This window comes from Gopherus flavomarginatus, chromosome 10 (assembly GCF_025201925.1).
Source record: "Gopherus flavomarginatus isolate rGopFla2 chromosome 10, rGopFla2.mat.asm, whole genome shotgun sequence".
In the NCBI taxonomy this organism is placed as follows: domain Eukaryota; kingdom Metazoa; phylum Chordata; order Testudines; family Testudinidae; genus Gopherus; species Gopherus flavomarginatus.
In genome coordinates this window covers 30,243,467-30,258,791 of record NC_066626.1, presented here as the reverse complement: position 1 = coordinate 30,258,791, position 15,325 = coordinate 30,243,467, and the positions used below count along the sequence as shown (strand labels likewise).

The following is a 15,325-nucleotide window of genomic DNA, read 5'->3' as shown; positions in this document are numbered from 1 at the left end:
ATCTCCCAGCCAGGCAGATTGCACTGCAGCCCGCAAGCGCCCCAGCTGGCGCTCCCTGTCCTGCTGCTCCTTAGGCGGGGCCCGTGCGCAGATTTCCCTCCGAGCGGCGTGAGTGTCTGAGCCGGGCTAGGGAGGGAGTCGGCTGCGGTGGGTGGGGATGGGGCTAGCTAATGCCCGGCTGCCGGGCGCTCCCGTGGCTGCGGGTGGGGGGCCGCCGGGAGCCCATGTAAGTGATTCCCGTGTGTGATCCCGCCAGGCTTCTCCGCGCACGTATCCTCCCTCCCCTCGCCCCCAACAAACCTAGAAAGTTGTCGGTGTTCGGCAGCCTGAGCTCGGCTCGCCTTGGCCTCGTTCCACACGGCGGCGGCGGCAGCAGCAGGTACTTGTAGCCGGCCTCCCTCCCCCAGCCCGGCGCACGTGCCCCGCAGAGGTGATTTGCTGCTCTCCAGGGGTTTGTGGCTTTGGTGACTGGGTGCTCAGTGGGGGAGACGCTGTTCTCCTCCCGCGGATCAATGACCCCTGAGCCGAGTGAGGGGAGTTGGCCCTCACTGGCATTCGGAGTGCTCCCCCCTGCCGCCCAGGCTGGAGGCACTTTCCGGCTTCCCTTATACCAAGCTGTCTCCATTTGGCGTTTCGTTCTTGGAAGAGATGTTGTCGGGTATCTGCCTGTGTGTTGTGAACGGGGAAACCCGCTGCTTAGAGTACAGGCACCTCCCTGCTTCCAGTGCCCGTGAAGTGGAGCAGACCGCTCAGACTCTGCTGGTTAAGCCTCAGTAAGCCCGAGTTGGGGGCTGAAGTCAATGTTGAGCTGCAGTTCGTGGCAGAGCCCTTTGAGCTGGCTACTGGCTGGCAGGATTTTGGCCTCGGCGATTTACTGGGGTGGTGGGGAGGAGGAGGTGAATCTAGAGATGTAAGTAAAATATGATGTTCTGCAAGCTTGAGACAGGCTTCTCAGGCTCCTCACTCCAACGTTTTCCTTGTTCTGAACATCTGACGTGGCCTTGCATTTAGACTTAGTGATGCAGTGGTGTCTGGGCTGCATGTTTAAAGGGCTTTGGGGAAATATTTTGGCTTTAATGTAAAAATATCCTTTTATATCATCTTCTTATTCAGTTACAAAGAATGACTTTATGAACAATAGCTACCAAAGAAGGCCCTGATTCTGCAAGCTGCTTTATGCAGCTGGACCCCTGCCTGACTACCTGGGGCCTTCCATGCAGATCAGTTTACTGGTTCAGGGCCCAAGTACTCAAATGAAAAATAGTGTTTATGCCTTTAAAAAAAACCAAAACCAATCCCCCCAGGCATGGCACTTCCTTGCTTATTTGATGTGCTCCCTGTATGGATCCAGAATCTTCTTTTTTTTACTCTGTTGACAAAGTTTAGTGATATTTTTGTTCTTGTTTTTATTTTTTTGTGTTAGCATTGTACTAATGAGGAGTGAAATGACTTCTGTTCCTTTTTGTGCATTATTAATATAACTTTACTAGCCCCAATGGCAGGGTCAGCGACTCACACCTGTGCTGAAGACATTGGTGGTGGTTGCACAGGTGTAGCTGAAGACATAATTTGACCTAAAGAACCTTTTATTATAGTTGATGATGCACAAAAAGGAAAGATTCACAGCTTTTAAGGTATCAGAGGGGTAGGCATGTTAGTTTGTATTCACAAAAACAATGAGGAGTCTGGTGGCACCTTAAAGACTAACAGATTTATTTGGGTGCATCTGAAGAAGTGGGTTTTTTACCTACAAAAGCTTATACCCAAATAAATCTGTTAGTCTTTAAGGTGCCATGGGACTCCTTGTAGCTTCTAAGGTGGAGTTTTTAGAGCAGACATCTAGTAGTCCCCCTTCCTCATCTTTTTAACTTATTAATGAGGTCCAATGTGATTGGCATATAATTACTCATTTTCAGACTATCTAATGGATGGGCAATACCATAAATGTTGAATTTTGCTAAACCTCCTGAATTTGAAAAGAAAAGAAAAGAAGTTAAATCTAGTTCCAGGTAAGGCCCAGTCTCTCTCTTACACTATATTTTCCCAGATTTTTAAAAGTGAAATATCCAGAAAATTCCATAGAAACTCTCTCTGTCAAATGCACAAAGTAATCACACCGCAGGAATGAAGAAATAAGTTTTTTTTCTCTATTATAATAATCTTTGATGTGTTATAATATTAGATTTTATTTATTTTAAATCCTGCTTCTGGCTTAAAAAAAAAATTGACTGGATTCCTATTTAAAACACACTTTGAAAAAACCTTTCAATTCCAATTAAGCAAAACATTATCTTTAGAGTGACTAAAAAAATCTATTTCAATTTGAATAGTCATGTCATCCCTAAAACAAACTAATTCCCTAGTGTTGAGCTGAGTTCACAGCAGAATCCTCGGGATCTTGGGCCCTGATCCTACAATTGTATCCATGTGCATGGATTCTTGTGGAAGGAGGCTAAATGGTCTGTGTTGATTATTTTACCTAAACCATTTCTGCGATTAGAAATAAACTGAAGTTAGCAGATGTAGTGGCCAAGTCTATGTGAAGTTGCCTTGTACGTTCCATTTCTGAAAAATCTTTTACTGCTTTATTACAAAGCTGTTAAGGAAAAGTTTGTATCCTTTATTTAGCATATTTTACATGTATGCCCACTAGTTAATACTACCAGATATGCAAGTTAAAGTAATTTCTATCTTATAAATTAAAACTAAAAAAAATGTAAATGTGAAATTGCACCCCATATTCTTCAGTGATATCATCAGTGGTGAGCTGGACCCGGTTTGCATCGGTTCACAAGAACTGGTTGTTAAATTTAGATGCTGGTGTCAACCGGTCATAAAAGGGGCTGGAGGGTGGGCAAACTCCGGTCCACGGGCTAGATGTGGCCCACGGGAGCATCCTGTCCGGCCCGCCTGAGCTCCCAGCTGGGGAGGCTCCCCCAGCCCCTCCCCCGCTTTCCCTTTCCTCTCACAGAGCCCAACTGTGCTGCTGGCGCCAGCGCTCTGGGCAGCTCTGCAGCTCCTGCCGCTTTGAGCAGCATGGTAAGGGGGCAGGGCCGGGACTGGGAGGAGGGGTTGGATAAGGGGCAGGGAGCGGTTGGAGGGGGTGGAGGTTCTGGGGGGGCAGTCAGGGGATGGAGAATAGGGGGGTTGGGTAGGCGTGGGAGTTCCAGGCGCCTTTCGGAGTGGTGGTGGATGGGATTGGAGCAGTCAGGGGACAGGGAGCGGGGCGAGTTGGGTAGGGGGTGGGGTCCTGGGAGACAGGGTGGGGGGGGTTCTTAGAAGGGAGTGGTCAGAGGACAAGGAGCGGGGGGGTTGATAGATTGCAGGGTGTGTGTGTGTGTGTGTCTTCACTCGCTCCGGGTGAAGGACTGCCACTGAAATGCTGCTGAAAACCTGGAGCGAGTGAAGACAGCCCCCCGCCACTGAAGTGCCGCCAAGGACCCAGTAGGGAACTGATTATTAGGATTTTGGGAGCTCATCACTGGGTATTAATACGATTATAATGTATTTTATGCAAGATAAATAATGTGAGGTGTAATTGGAAAAGTTATGATTTGCTGAATATGATTATCCTATTTGTATGCATGTGTGCATTTTTGGATCTGAAGTTATGAATATTGACTATGTATCTGTGTAGTTACACCTGAGTAACGCCCACTAGACAAGATGCTTTCAATCTAGATAGTGGGTGGGGAAGGGCCTATTCTGGGCAATGAGCCATTAAGAAAAACAATAGGCCTTAGAAGAAGCTCATCTCTCATCTGGTGAGCCGTTTTATGAAGCTACAGACAGTCGCCAAATATGGCTGCTATGACTCTATGACTGCTACGGTGAGACCACATGTCTCTAGATTCCATTTTGGGATGTCAGTATTTTTCCACAGACTGGTCTGGGAATCAAGGTTTGGGAACAAAGAGTTCCCACCATATGCAAAAGCTATAAGACAGGGAGTGACATCATCTGGTGTTCTTCACTCCCCACCCAAGAAGACTCCTGGAAACATTTGAGGACAAAGACTAAACTGGGGCAAGTGCTGGACCCAGGCTCAAGGCATTTTTAGCCTGCGAGTGAAACACCTGGGGATTCCAAGCTGTAAAGCAAATTCAGCTTGCCCCTTCAGAATCAGCCTGCTTGTATCATCTCTTAGGGTGGGAATCTGTTGTTCATATCCAGTCTCTTTACCTAGCAAATGAACAAAAAACACAAACTAATCCTTAATATAGTAATCTGCTTTGATCTGTTTATCACTTACAATCTATCTTTTGTAGTTAATAAACTTGGTTTTGCTTTATTTAAACCAGTGAAGTGTATGGGACAGAGAGTGTTGCACATTCCTCTCCACATTGAGAGGAATTTTATGAGCTTACGCTGTACAGTTCCCTGTGCCGCACAAGATAGTATAGTTTTGGATTTATACTCCCGAGAGGGCGTGTGCCTGAGGAGTTGGGAATTGCCTTAGCAGTAGCCTCCTATGCAGGGGCTAGTCAGAGAGCCTGCATGTAACTGTAGCTGGTTGTGTTCCCTACCTGTAGTATGCTGGTGAAAGTGCAGTCTGGAGGTCTTTGCAGCTTGTCACAGAAATACAGTGTGAGAGAGAACCCAGGCTGGTGGGTCAGGGGGCTCAGTGGTACCCCAGTTCCAAGTAGCACCCTGGGGGAAACCCATCACAGTAACATTTTTAAAAGCTTTATGGCAAGGGGTCAATTAACTGATTTTTAAATCAAAGTGCTTTAAATTATTAACTTAAATAATGATTTAAATTTTTATTTTGTGAGTTGTTTTCCACCCCCCCCAAGGGTTGGTAACCATTTTAACTTGCTGTTTTGCAGTTAAATGTAGCTTTTACACAAAATTGGGGTACCTCTTTTTTGCTAACTAGGAAGATACAAATCTTAAATGAGTATAGGTCTAATGTGACTTGCATCAAGCTGCATTTGGATGGAAATTGGAATTCAATTAATGCACAACCAGCATTTTAAAATTTTTTTAAATTAAATTAAGCTTAAGTATGAGTACACAAGACAAACTTTAAACTTATCAAAATACATTTTTGCATTTAAAAGTAACTGATTTATTAAACAAAGACAGTATTATCTGTAAGTAGATGAACTGAACCTATTGTTTGTGATCACCATCTCCTTCAAGATTTTAGAACTAATGTATCTCATCTCTCATACCTAGTTTTTACTCCTAGATTGGAAAGGGAAAACAAGCTTTCTGCTTTTTCAAGACTCTACTTTTCTCACCTTTGTGAACTAGTCATTGAACTGCAAAAGTTGACTAAATTGAAATGAAAAAAATTCAGAAGAGGCTATAACAGCTGGTTTAACACATCAACAGCTCTGGTTCCAGGGTCATAGGCAGAGACTTCCAGCAGTTCAGTGGTCTAACTTTGCTGAAAACTTAAGCAGCAAACATGTACTGCTTGAAGATTACTTTATTTTAAAATACTTTAACATAGATTGTTGTAATTTCAAATTTAATTAAAAAAAATTTTTTAAACACAAATGTATTAAATTTAAATGTGTTTTTATTTTTTTTTAAATAACTTTTTTTTTACCCGCCCTGGCTCATGGTGTTTTAAAAAGTAGGGGTCCAAATTTAAATTCCTCAGGATAATTATTTCTTAAAATGCAGAATAGGATTTGTACTATAATCTCTTAACAGAGATTCTCTACCTTCAAAGTAAAACAAAACTGATCTTTGAACATATTTTGCCAATTATTTTCTTTAAAAGTTATTTTTTAGATTTTAAATCTGTCTTGTGATGAGACTGGGGGCAGCTACATAATACTCATACTCCTAGTAAGGGTGAAGTTAGAATTAAAGATGGTAAATTCTTCGGAGCAACGAGTGGTCTCTGTTTATTTGTGCAGAGCCTAGCTTGGTGAGTCCTTTAGATGCTGTTGCAATTCTACTGCTACCACTAAGTAGGAAGACCATGACATCAACCCACACTAAAGTTATAAACATGCTAAAATAAATAGAAACAAGTATTTGGTTATATACGGTAGTTAGCATATTTCAGTCTAATTATTAAGAGCCTTACTTAGAAAATATTCAGCGCTTATAAAAACTAGAGTTGGAAAAAGACCTGCTTAGGTCATCCAGTTCACATCCTGCAAAATGCAGGATTGCACTTTGTGGTACATTTCTTCAGTGGATGCTGAGAAGACTTTGCATTTCTATGTCTTGACTGTTACTATTTAATTCAGAGTCAGGAACCAACGTTTTTTTATACGCTTTGTATTCAGGGAAGTTGGGTTCCTTGCTTGGATTTTATCATTTTCTTCTTGAAGGAAGATGAGGCTGTAGTTCTTGTTTATGTCCATATAGAAAACTAGCCCATGTTGAAGTCAGATAAATTTACCTTGCACCAATAGAACAAATACAGTTCTCAGCTATATGATCACAGTGCTTCAACAATTACTTTTACTGTAATCCTGGTCAAGATTCTACCAACAAGAGTGTCCCGGTCCTAAACTAGTGTTACATTGTGCTCTTTCTGCTAGGTCAGTTTCTAACGTTCTCTCCAGAACATGATTGTGGCTTAAAATCATGGTCCTATATATTTTTACCCATTCTTGTGTGGAATACCAAGTATGATGGATCTTGTGTTGAAGCCATAAACCTAAAGTCTCATTGTATGATTGACATAGATCAAGTGGGTTTATGTTGTTTTGGGCTGGCTGCCCATTTTTCAGGTTAATTATATATACATATCCTTGGAATTCCATCTTCCTGATTCCATTCTGCTTGAGTTAGTCCTGTGGGGCCTATGTCTTTCAAGGGCTTACCCTGGCAGTACAAAGCACCTGCAGCCATATCCTATCTGATTTGTAACATTCATAATTGGTTTTCCTATCAAACATGACTTCATCAGCATCAAGTATATTGCTTTTCTTTTTGATCACTTCTCAGCTATTCTAAATTGTCACAGTAGTCAGGTTATAGACTCATAGAGTTCAAGGTCAGAAGGGACCATTATGATCATCTAGTCTGACCTCCTGCCCAATGCAGGCCACATGTCCTCCCGCCTTCTTTTTCTCCTTCTAATCAGTGAAAGTCTACTTTTCAGGTGTTGATGACATGCTGACGGACACATTTCCAGCTGTCAGTCATGGGGGAAAAAATAAAGGAGCTACTGCATTGAAATAAAATGTTTCCATAGCAAGGCCGATTTCATTAAGAAGCAAGTGGCATCATTGATAGAAGACCTCTTACTAAAGGAAAAGACTTTCATTATTATTAGCTGTTTATCTAAACCTATCTTTGTTTGGCATTTCATCTAGGTACTGCAGTACTTCACCTAGGTACAAATGCTGCAACACCATCTTGTAGACAAGGCAGAGCCATCCTAATGCATTGGCACAAGTATAAGAAGCCAAAAGTCATGTATTTGCTTCGAGATGGGCTGTTAATAGGCAGGATGGAACTCCTGGAAAGGCAGATAACAGCCGTTTGGACTGAACTACACCCATAACTATTATTATTTTTATACACTAGTTCAGAACTGTCTGTGTTTTGGAAACAAAGCATCTACAGTTGCATGGACAAGCTTTTGAGAGTAGTGAATCAAGATTAGTCCACTAGTCCTGGACAGCAGTCATACTTCACGTTTCCTACATCTGACCTCTTCAGAAGTAGCACTTCTATCTCAACTCAATGTTAAGCAATGAAACAATTGACATCCTGAGCCAAAAGTACAGGTTCCTTTTGTTCTTCAACATCTTAAATTGTGGTTGAAAAAACACTTTGATGTAGTACCATCGAAATATCTATATCTTCAACAATTGTCATGAACAGCCAAATATTGGGATTGGCACTGTTCTTAGTATAAATCTAAATACATACATTTAATCCTTCTTTCCCTATGATTAAACTAAGTCTAAACTAAGTAGTGAGTATCACTAGACATACCAGGGATACACGATGTATTGTAAATACTACATATGCTTTGTAGAACTTGCAAAATATTGGGTGAACTTCAGTTAGGAGCAGAAAACTCAAATGTACTGAGAAGTCAGTCTAGCTGCTGTACACCAGGTATATTTATAAGGGATAGCCTTATAAATATTGGAGGAAGTACTATACTTGAGGATGGGGGGAATTAATTCCTTTAGGATATGTATACCAGCACTTCGTTCTAAAAATACATAAAGAACATAAGCACAATAATGTATATGCTAACTAAGCGTTTGTATGGATAACATTCCCACATAGATACATTTCTTCCCCCAGCACAGATGAGAAAGTACAGACGTGGCTGTCTTTACACTGTCTATATCTACTATGAGTCACTAGCAGAAGTTAGTAGCCAGTATTCTAATTCATTTTGGTTCTTTATATGAACTTCCTTGCCATGTGACTGTCTTTTGTATTCTCCATATTCTTGAAACTAATAAACCCTTATATCCATGGCTTTTTATCTTTCATTTTTTACAAATCAGGTCTCTTTCTAGAAGAAAACAAATTACCATAATTTCTCACTCTTAAATGACGACAAACTCGCTCATATTGTAAATTCATATCTCAGAACCAGTATGGAAGACTGCTTGTTAAATCCGTATGCTGTGTATTTATAACGTAATAAATACAGTAACTTGCGACTACCAAAAGCTTTGGCTCTTTTGCTGTCAAATTTGCCACAAGGGTCAATGGGCAGAACGTTTGTATCAGTGGTGCAAGTAGGGTGATACGGTCCAGCACACCACACCAGTAAGGTTTCGGGCTCTCCTGGGAACTGCAGTGGTGAAAGGAGCAGAACCCCACGCTGGTAGCTCCTTTGGCATGGCTGTAACGCCCCCACAGCCTCGCCCCCCCCCCTCCAAGCCCTGTCCCCTGGTAGGGCTGCTGTACAGACTCCCCAGACAGGACTCAGATGCAGCTGCGTGGAAGGGCTGGGGGTGGGGTGGGGCTGGAGGTGGTACAGCCACACCAGAGGAGCTGCTGGCCTGGGGCTCAGTTGACAGCATGTCTGAAAAAAATATTCTCCTGTCAGAAGAGGAGAAGCTCTTCTGCTGGCAGTTCCCAAAGCAGGTGTTACTGTGAACTGGCTAATGTTCCAGAGAGCAAGCCCTTCTCCTCTCTTAGCAGCCCACAGAGCAGCTGTGCTGTGTCCACCCACCGGGAGTGCTCCCCCCGCAGGTAACGTGGGATGGATCATGGGGAGGGGAGAGGATGGGCCCTGGGTGGGGCAGGGTCATGCGAGGGATCATGTGGGGGTTCATATGCTCCCCACACACACACACTACACCAGCTAAAGTGTGTATCAGTAAGAAATGAATTCTACTTGCACCACGGGCTTGTATACACCTTGTCAGAGAAGTTCCATTTCCCTCTCCGTTGTCATCTGCTCTTATACCAAGTTGTAAACATAATGCTTTTTTCCACCAACCCTTGTGAGAATCCATGCTCTTGCAATTATGAAGTAGTGTAACTGACTGGATCGTGGATCGTGGATTTGCTATTTAGGAACGAACCTCTCTGAGGAGACTGAACAGATCTTTTGTTTTTCCTCTTGTCTACATTTGCTTTTGATTTGATTTGTTCTACAGGGTCCATCTGTGTCAGCTGGCTGCTCTTATCTCTCATTGTTGGTCTCTGAAGCACTGGGATTTATTAGAATGCTAATATCCTTGATCGCTTTATTCTCTGACTGTAAAGATAAACATGAAAGCTTGATGGGACTCTTAAGATCACTGAGTGGAAAATCAGGAATCTGTGTGTGAAATTGGAAGGTGACTAAGGTAGGAAAATCACTTTCCAGGCAGATGCTGTTTCTTAAGAGAATGTAAACAGTTAACTAACAATAGGAATATTAACAATGCTACTCGCAGGCAGACTGCTACATTTCTGCTTCAGCGAATGAGATCAATTAACCAACAGGCAGGCTGCAATGTTTCTGCCTCAGGGAAAGAGCCTTCCTCATGCATAAGAAAAAGACCTACCCCTCCACATCTCTGGTGAGCTGCAGGAGCAAGTGAGAGGGACAGAGTCTCTCTCGCTTGTTGGTAGGCACGCATGCCCAGGCCCTCTCCCCCTGCAATGATTTGCATCTCTGAGGGCTTGTCTACACTACAAAATTAAGTTGACTTTATCTAATTTGACCTCGAGCCTCCAAATTAATTAAGTTGATTGTGCGTGGCCACACCGAGCTCATTGTCTCAATGGATTGCATCCTCAACTAGCAGTGTCTGCATCAATGCACAAAGCAGTGCATCGTGGGTAGTTATCCCAAAGTGCAACTTGCCGCAGTGTGTTTTGGGAAACTTGTGCAATGCCTCATGGGACCAAAATGTTGTCGCAGGGGAGAATGAGAACATTGCGTCGGCATCCCATGATGCACTGTGCTCCTTCCCTCATATCAACGGCAAACAACCCAGTGGTTTTTCGCACCTTAAAATTGCCATGCATAAGCCATAATCCCAGAAGCATGGAGCCTGCTCAGTTGTGCACTCTTGCTGTGAGCATCTTGAACGCCTAGCGCCTTCTCCTGCAGTATTTCCAGAGCCGAAGTAGGGTCCGTTACATAGAGCATAGTGATGTCTTGCAAGCCACCCTGCTGCAAGCCATTGGGGAAAAAAACAGTCCACAGTTGCTGCTGGCAGTCACAGAGCAGCTGCACTCTGAGTGCCATTTCTGGTCCTGTGAAACAAGCACTGACTGGTGGCACTGCATCGTTTTGCAGGTATGGGATGATGGGCACAGGCTGCAGAACTTTCAAATGCAGAAGGCCACCTTCCAGGAACTTTTTGCAGAGCTTTCTCCTGCCCTGCGAGTGGCAATCACTATTTGGAAGCTTGCAACACCAGACAGTTACCGGTGGGGGACAATCAATTTGCAGTAGGTAAATCAACTGTGGGAGCTGCTGTGTTCTAAGTGTGCAGAGCTGTTAATTGACTTCTGCTATGAAGGGCAGTGAGTCTGGGAAATGTGCAAAACATAGTGGATGGTTTTGCCATGATGGGGTTCCCTAATTGTGGTAAAGCAACAGATGACACACACATCCCCATCTTGGCACCAGACCACCTTGCCAAAGAGTACATAAACTGAAAGAGATACTTTTCAATGGTGTTGCAAGTGCTGGTGGATCACAGAGGGCATTTCACTGACATCAACGTAGGACCACTGGGAAAGGTTCATGATGCATGCATCTTTAGGAACTTGGGTCCTTTCATAAAGCTGCAATCCAGGACTTTGTTTCTAGACTCCAAAATGAACATTGACAATGTTGAGATGCCTGTAGTTATCCTGGGGGACCCAGCCTATCCCTTGCTCCCATGGCTCATGAAGCCATACGCCAGCCGTCTAGACAGCCATAAGGAACGGTTCAACTATATAGGCTCAGTAAGTGCAGAATGGTGGTTGAATGTGCCTTTGGTTGTTTAAAAGGATGCTGGAGAAGTTGGTTGGACCTTAGTGAAGAGAACATTTCCCCCCCTCCCCCCGACCCTAGTTATAGCTGCCTGGTTTGTGCTCCATAATATCTGTGAAATAAAAGGGGAAAATTTTCCGTAGGGGTGGGCAGTTGAGACAGATCACATGGCAGTCATTTTTGAGCAGACAGATACCAGGACAATAAGAAGAGCACAGCAAGAGGCGCTGCATATCCAAGAGGCTTTGAAAAGCAGTTTCAGTAATGAGTCACAGTAATGTGAGCTGCTTGTCTGCATTGTGCTTTCCCAAACCTTCACCTGGCTTGCATCACTGTCCCTGTAAAGCCAACCCCCCCATCCAAGCCCACTGCTTCTACTCTGTTAAAAATGTTTATTTCTCAAATCAGTTTATTTTATTTAACAAACATAAATAAAGAACAGAAAAAAGTAAAAGGTAATCTTGGGGAAAAGGGGTTGTAAAGTTGGAACGAGAGAAACGTTTTCAGCTGTGTAACATAACTCATTCCAGACCATCAAAGGTCGATGAATGGGCGCCTTCTGTTCCCAGTACCCTCCCCCTGAGTTAAATGAAAGGGATATTGGACTATACCCATGCTTATAGAACACTTCAGGGAGGGTGATCCTGCACCAGGCAATGCTGGCTGGCTGTCCACCAGGGTCTGCAGAGGTCATCTGCTTCTGTTCCTTCAGTTCAACAAGATGCCTCATGTCTGCTTGGTCCTTCATAATCAGAAGCATCTAATCCTGCACCACACACTCTTGCTCACTGGAAGCTTTCCTGCTCTCCATGTCCATTTCTAACTTCTCAGATAGTGAAATCCTCCACGTTCTCAGCTTTGTCAGCTGTCTCGGAGGCATTCATTATCTCAGTGAATATAGACTCATAGAGTTCAAGGTCAGAAGGGACCATTATGATAATCTAGTCTGACCTCCTGCCCAATGCAGGCCACATGTCCTCCCGCATTCTTTTTCTCCTTCTAATCAGCGAAAGTCTACTTTTCAGGTGTTGATGACATGCTGAAGGACACATTTCCAGCTGTCAGTCATGGGGGAAAAAATAAAGGAGCTACTGCATTGAAATAAAATGTTTCCATAGCAAGGCTGATTTCATTACTTTAAAAAAAAACACCTCTTTTTACACTAACTGCAAGCTATAACATAATCAGAATCCATAACCATTCACTGTGCTATTTTGCTGCTCCAACCAGGGTGAGTGGCCCCTCTTCTCCCACCACCATCCCCAAGGTCATGGGTGACCGCACTTTTAATGACGTTTGTGGCAGGCTCATGTTGGCAGTAGGGATAGCTAGTTGAACAATGGCTGCTCCCTATAGCACTACAGGAACCTGTTTATGAACGGGGCGAGGGGGAAATGTTTTCACTCCCAAATTGCGGAATCTCTTATGTGAGGCCCCAGTTCTCTATCAGCCACTTTAAACTTGCCGACCCAGGCTGAGCACAGTAAAGGCACATTAGCGGCCATGTGGTTTGGTGATCTGGAATAGGGGTGGGGTGGGTCTACATGCCCCCCCCCCTTAAGAGCACTTTTAATGAGAACGTCTCCTGTATCCCCTAGGCAACCCAATGAGATATCAGTCTCCTGAGCATAACAGAGGCGGAAAGGAAGGAGATGCTGCAAGCATCTGGGTATAGACCCAGTCCTTATGCTGTGTACCGCAATGATGCCAGCAGAATTAATTCAGGAGTTGTGGGGAAGGTGTCTTACCATGGTGGAAGAAATAAGACTACCCTGCCCAGAAAACTCCTGCAAAGGATTGCGGAATACCTCCATTAAGGTTTCCTAGAGAGATCCATGGAGGATTTCTGGGCTATCCTAGTCCATATAAACAGTCTTTTCCTAGGGGTTACCGTCTGCGTAGCTGGAGCAGCCTCTTGTAAGCAGAGAACCACAGCAGCTCACTTTTTCTTCGCAGTAAACCTGTAATACCACTGAATGTGTGTGCCTGCTAAAGTTCAACTGGACTTTAACTGTATATTCAGAGATGCCTTCTCCGGCATCACGGTCAGCCACCATGATGTCCTGCGACCCACAGAGCTCCAGGGTTAAAAATATTTCCTGGCTCTTGCGGAGAATGGATCCATTGCTGGCCTGTCTCTCATTCTCCTCCTCCTCCTCTTCCTCATCCACCATACCGTCGTCCTTGTTGTCGCCTAGACTCGTACATTTGTGAGGTGTCCACTTTCCTTGTGGAGGTGCTAGTAGGGTCACCCCCGAGAATTGCATGCAGTTCATTGTAGAACTGGCATGTGTGGGGTTCAGCACCAGAATGACTTTTCGCCTCCTTTGCCTTGTGGTACACTTGGTGAAGTTTATTTTCACACGGCACTGCTGTGTCCCCCTCATGTAGCCCTTTTCCCCCATTCCAAGAGCGATCTTTGCATAGATGTCAGTGTTTCTTCTGCTGGATTGGCGCTCTGCCTGCACAGACTCTTCTCCTCATAAAGCAATGAGATCCACCATCTCCTGTGCAGACCAGGCTGGAGCACGTTTGGGGCGTGTAGTCTCCATGATCAGCTGTGCTCAAGCTGGCATGCTCCCAATACTGATCAAACAGGAAATGGGAAATCAAAAATTCCTGGGGCTTTAGCAGGGGAGGGGCTGTTTCCTGTATAGCTGGCTGCAGTGCAGCAGAGTTGAGAGAGGTCACAGATGAGGATTGTGGGACACCACCTGGAGGCTAATTAAGTCAAATTACACAATGCTGGGTCTGTACTACCTCACAGTCGACCCATGAAAATCGAACTAAGCGTTATACCTCTCGCAGATGTGGATTACAGAAGTCGACATTAGAGGCAACTTGAGTCAGTGTAAAGGACCTAGTAGTGTAGAACATACATTAACATGTCGACTTAAGGTGGCCTCCTTCAACCTAACTTTTTAGTGCAGACTAGGCCTCAGGCTCTCCAGGCACGCTGGAACAGACATGCTGCCAGGGAAAAGGCATGTCTACCCCCGCCGATTTCTTTTGCATATTTGTATGGAGGGGCACAGAAATATGCGGACCATATGAATTCTGTGCCCCCGGAGTAAATCGTATGAGTAAACAACACCATCACCCTTTCAATCTAGCAAAAACACATTTGACTGTCATACTGCACCAGATGAGCCTTGGTGCCGTCAAGGTGGCTGCCGTATGTCTTCATGAGTAAGAGGTAGGCTGCATCTACCAGGATCACTACTGGCATTTCAATAGCGCCAATGGTAATCTGCCAGTCAGGGAAGAAAGCCCCTGCTTGTGGCTTTCTGAAAAGTGTTGTGTTCTTAAAGATGCAAGTATCATGCCCCTGCCCTGACCAGTGTGAAAGTAGAATGAATTATATTGTAAAAATAAGAATGGATTAAAGAAATGTTGTATGTACCTTTAAGCAGAAGTTAGAAATGTTGAAATACAGGTGCCAGGAAAAGTAACATTGGGCATAAACAATGGTGCTAATGGTGAAACAACAGAAGATCGATAATAGTTAGCAAGGAAATAAGATATGCATGTCTAGCCCAAGTAAACTTATCAGATTCTGCTTCCTTTGTTACCTTGTTAAGTTCTGGCCCTTTTATCTGTATAAATAATATAGTTTGCGTCTTGCATGGTGCTCACATTATCTGGGTGTTATTAGCAGAGCGCTGTGCTAATAAAACTGAGTGGTCTGACAAACTGTGAGTCCTGAGTCTAGCTTTGACACCAGCAAACGTTGTAATTGAAGTGGTGATCCACCAATGCTTTCATAACCGTCGAAAAGTAGCCCTGTTTGTTTATGTGCTCTGTGGCAAGGTGATCTGATGCCAAAGTAGGGATGTGTGTGCCGTCTATCACCCCACTGCAGTTTGGGAGCCCCAGTGCTGCAAATCCATCCTCTATGGTCTGCACATAGCCAAGTCCTACATAGGAGATGATTAGTGGCCCCCATAG

At 44.1% G+C, this 15,325-nt stretch overlaps 1 protein-coding gene across 1 annotated transcript in view; it reads left to right on the top strand.

Moving 5' to 3' along the window:
* The first annotated feature begins 366 nt into the window (after positions 1-366).
* NAB1 (NGFI-A binding protein 1) overlaps positions 367-15,325 on the top strand; it is a 314,417-nt gene continuing 299,458 nt past the window's right edge. Inside the window, exon 1 of the mRNA XM_050916368.1 lies at positions 367-379. The gene's annotated coding sequence lies outside the window, so the exon portion shown is untranslated. The remainder of the gene's footprint in view (positions 380-15,325) is intronic.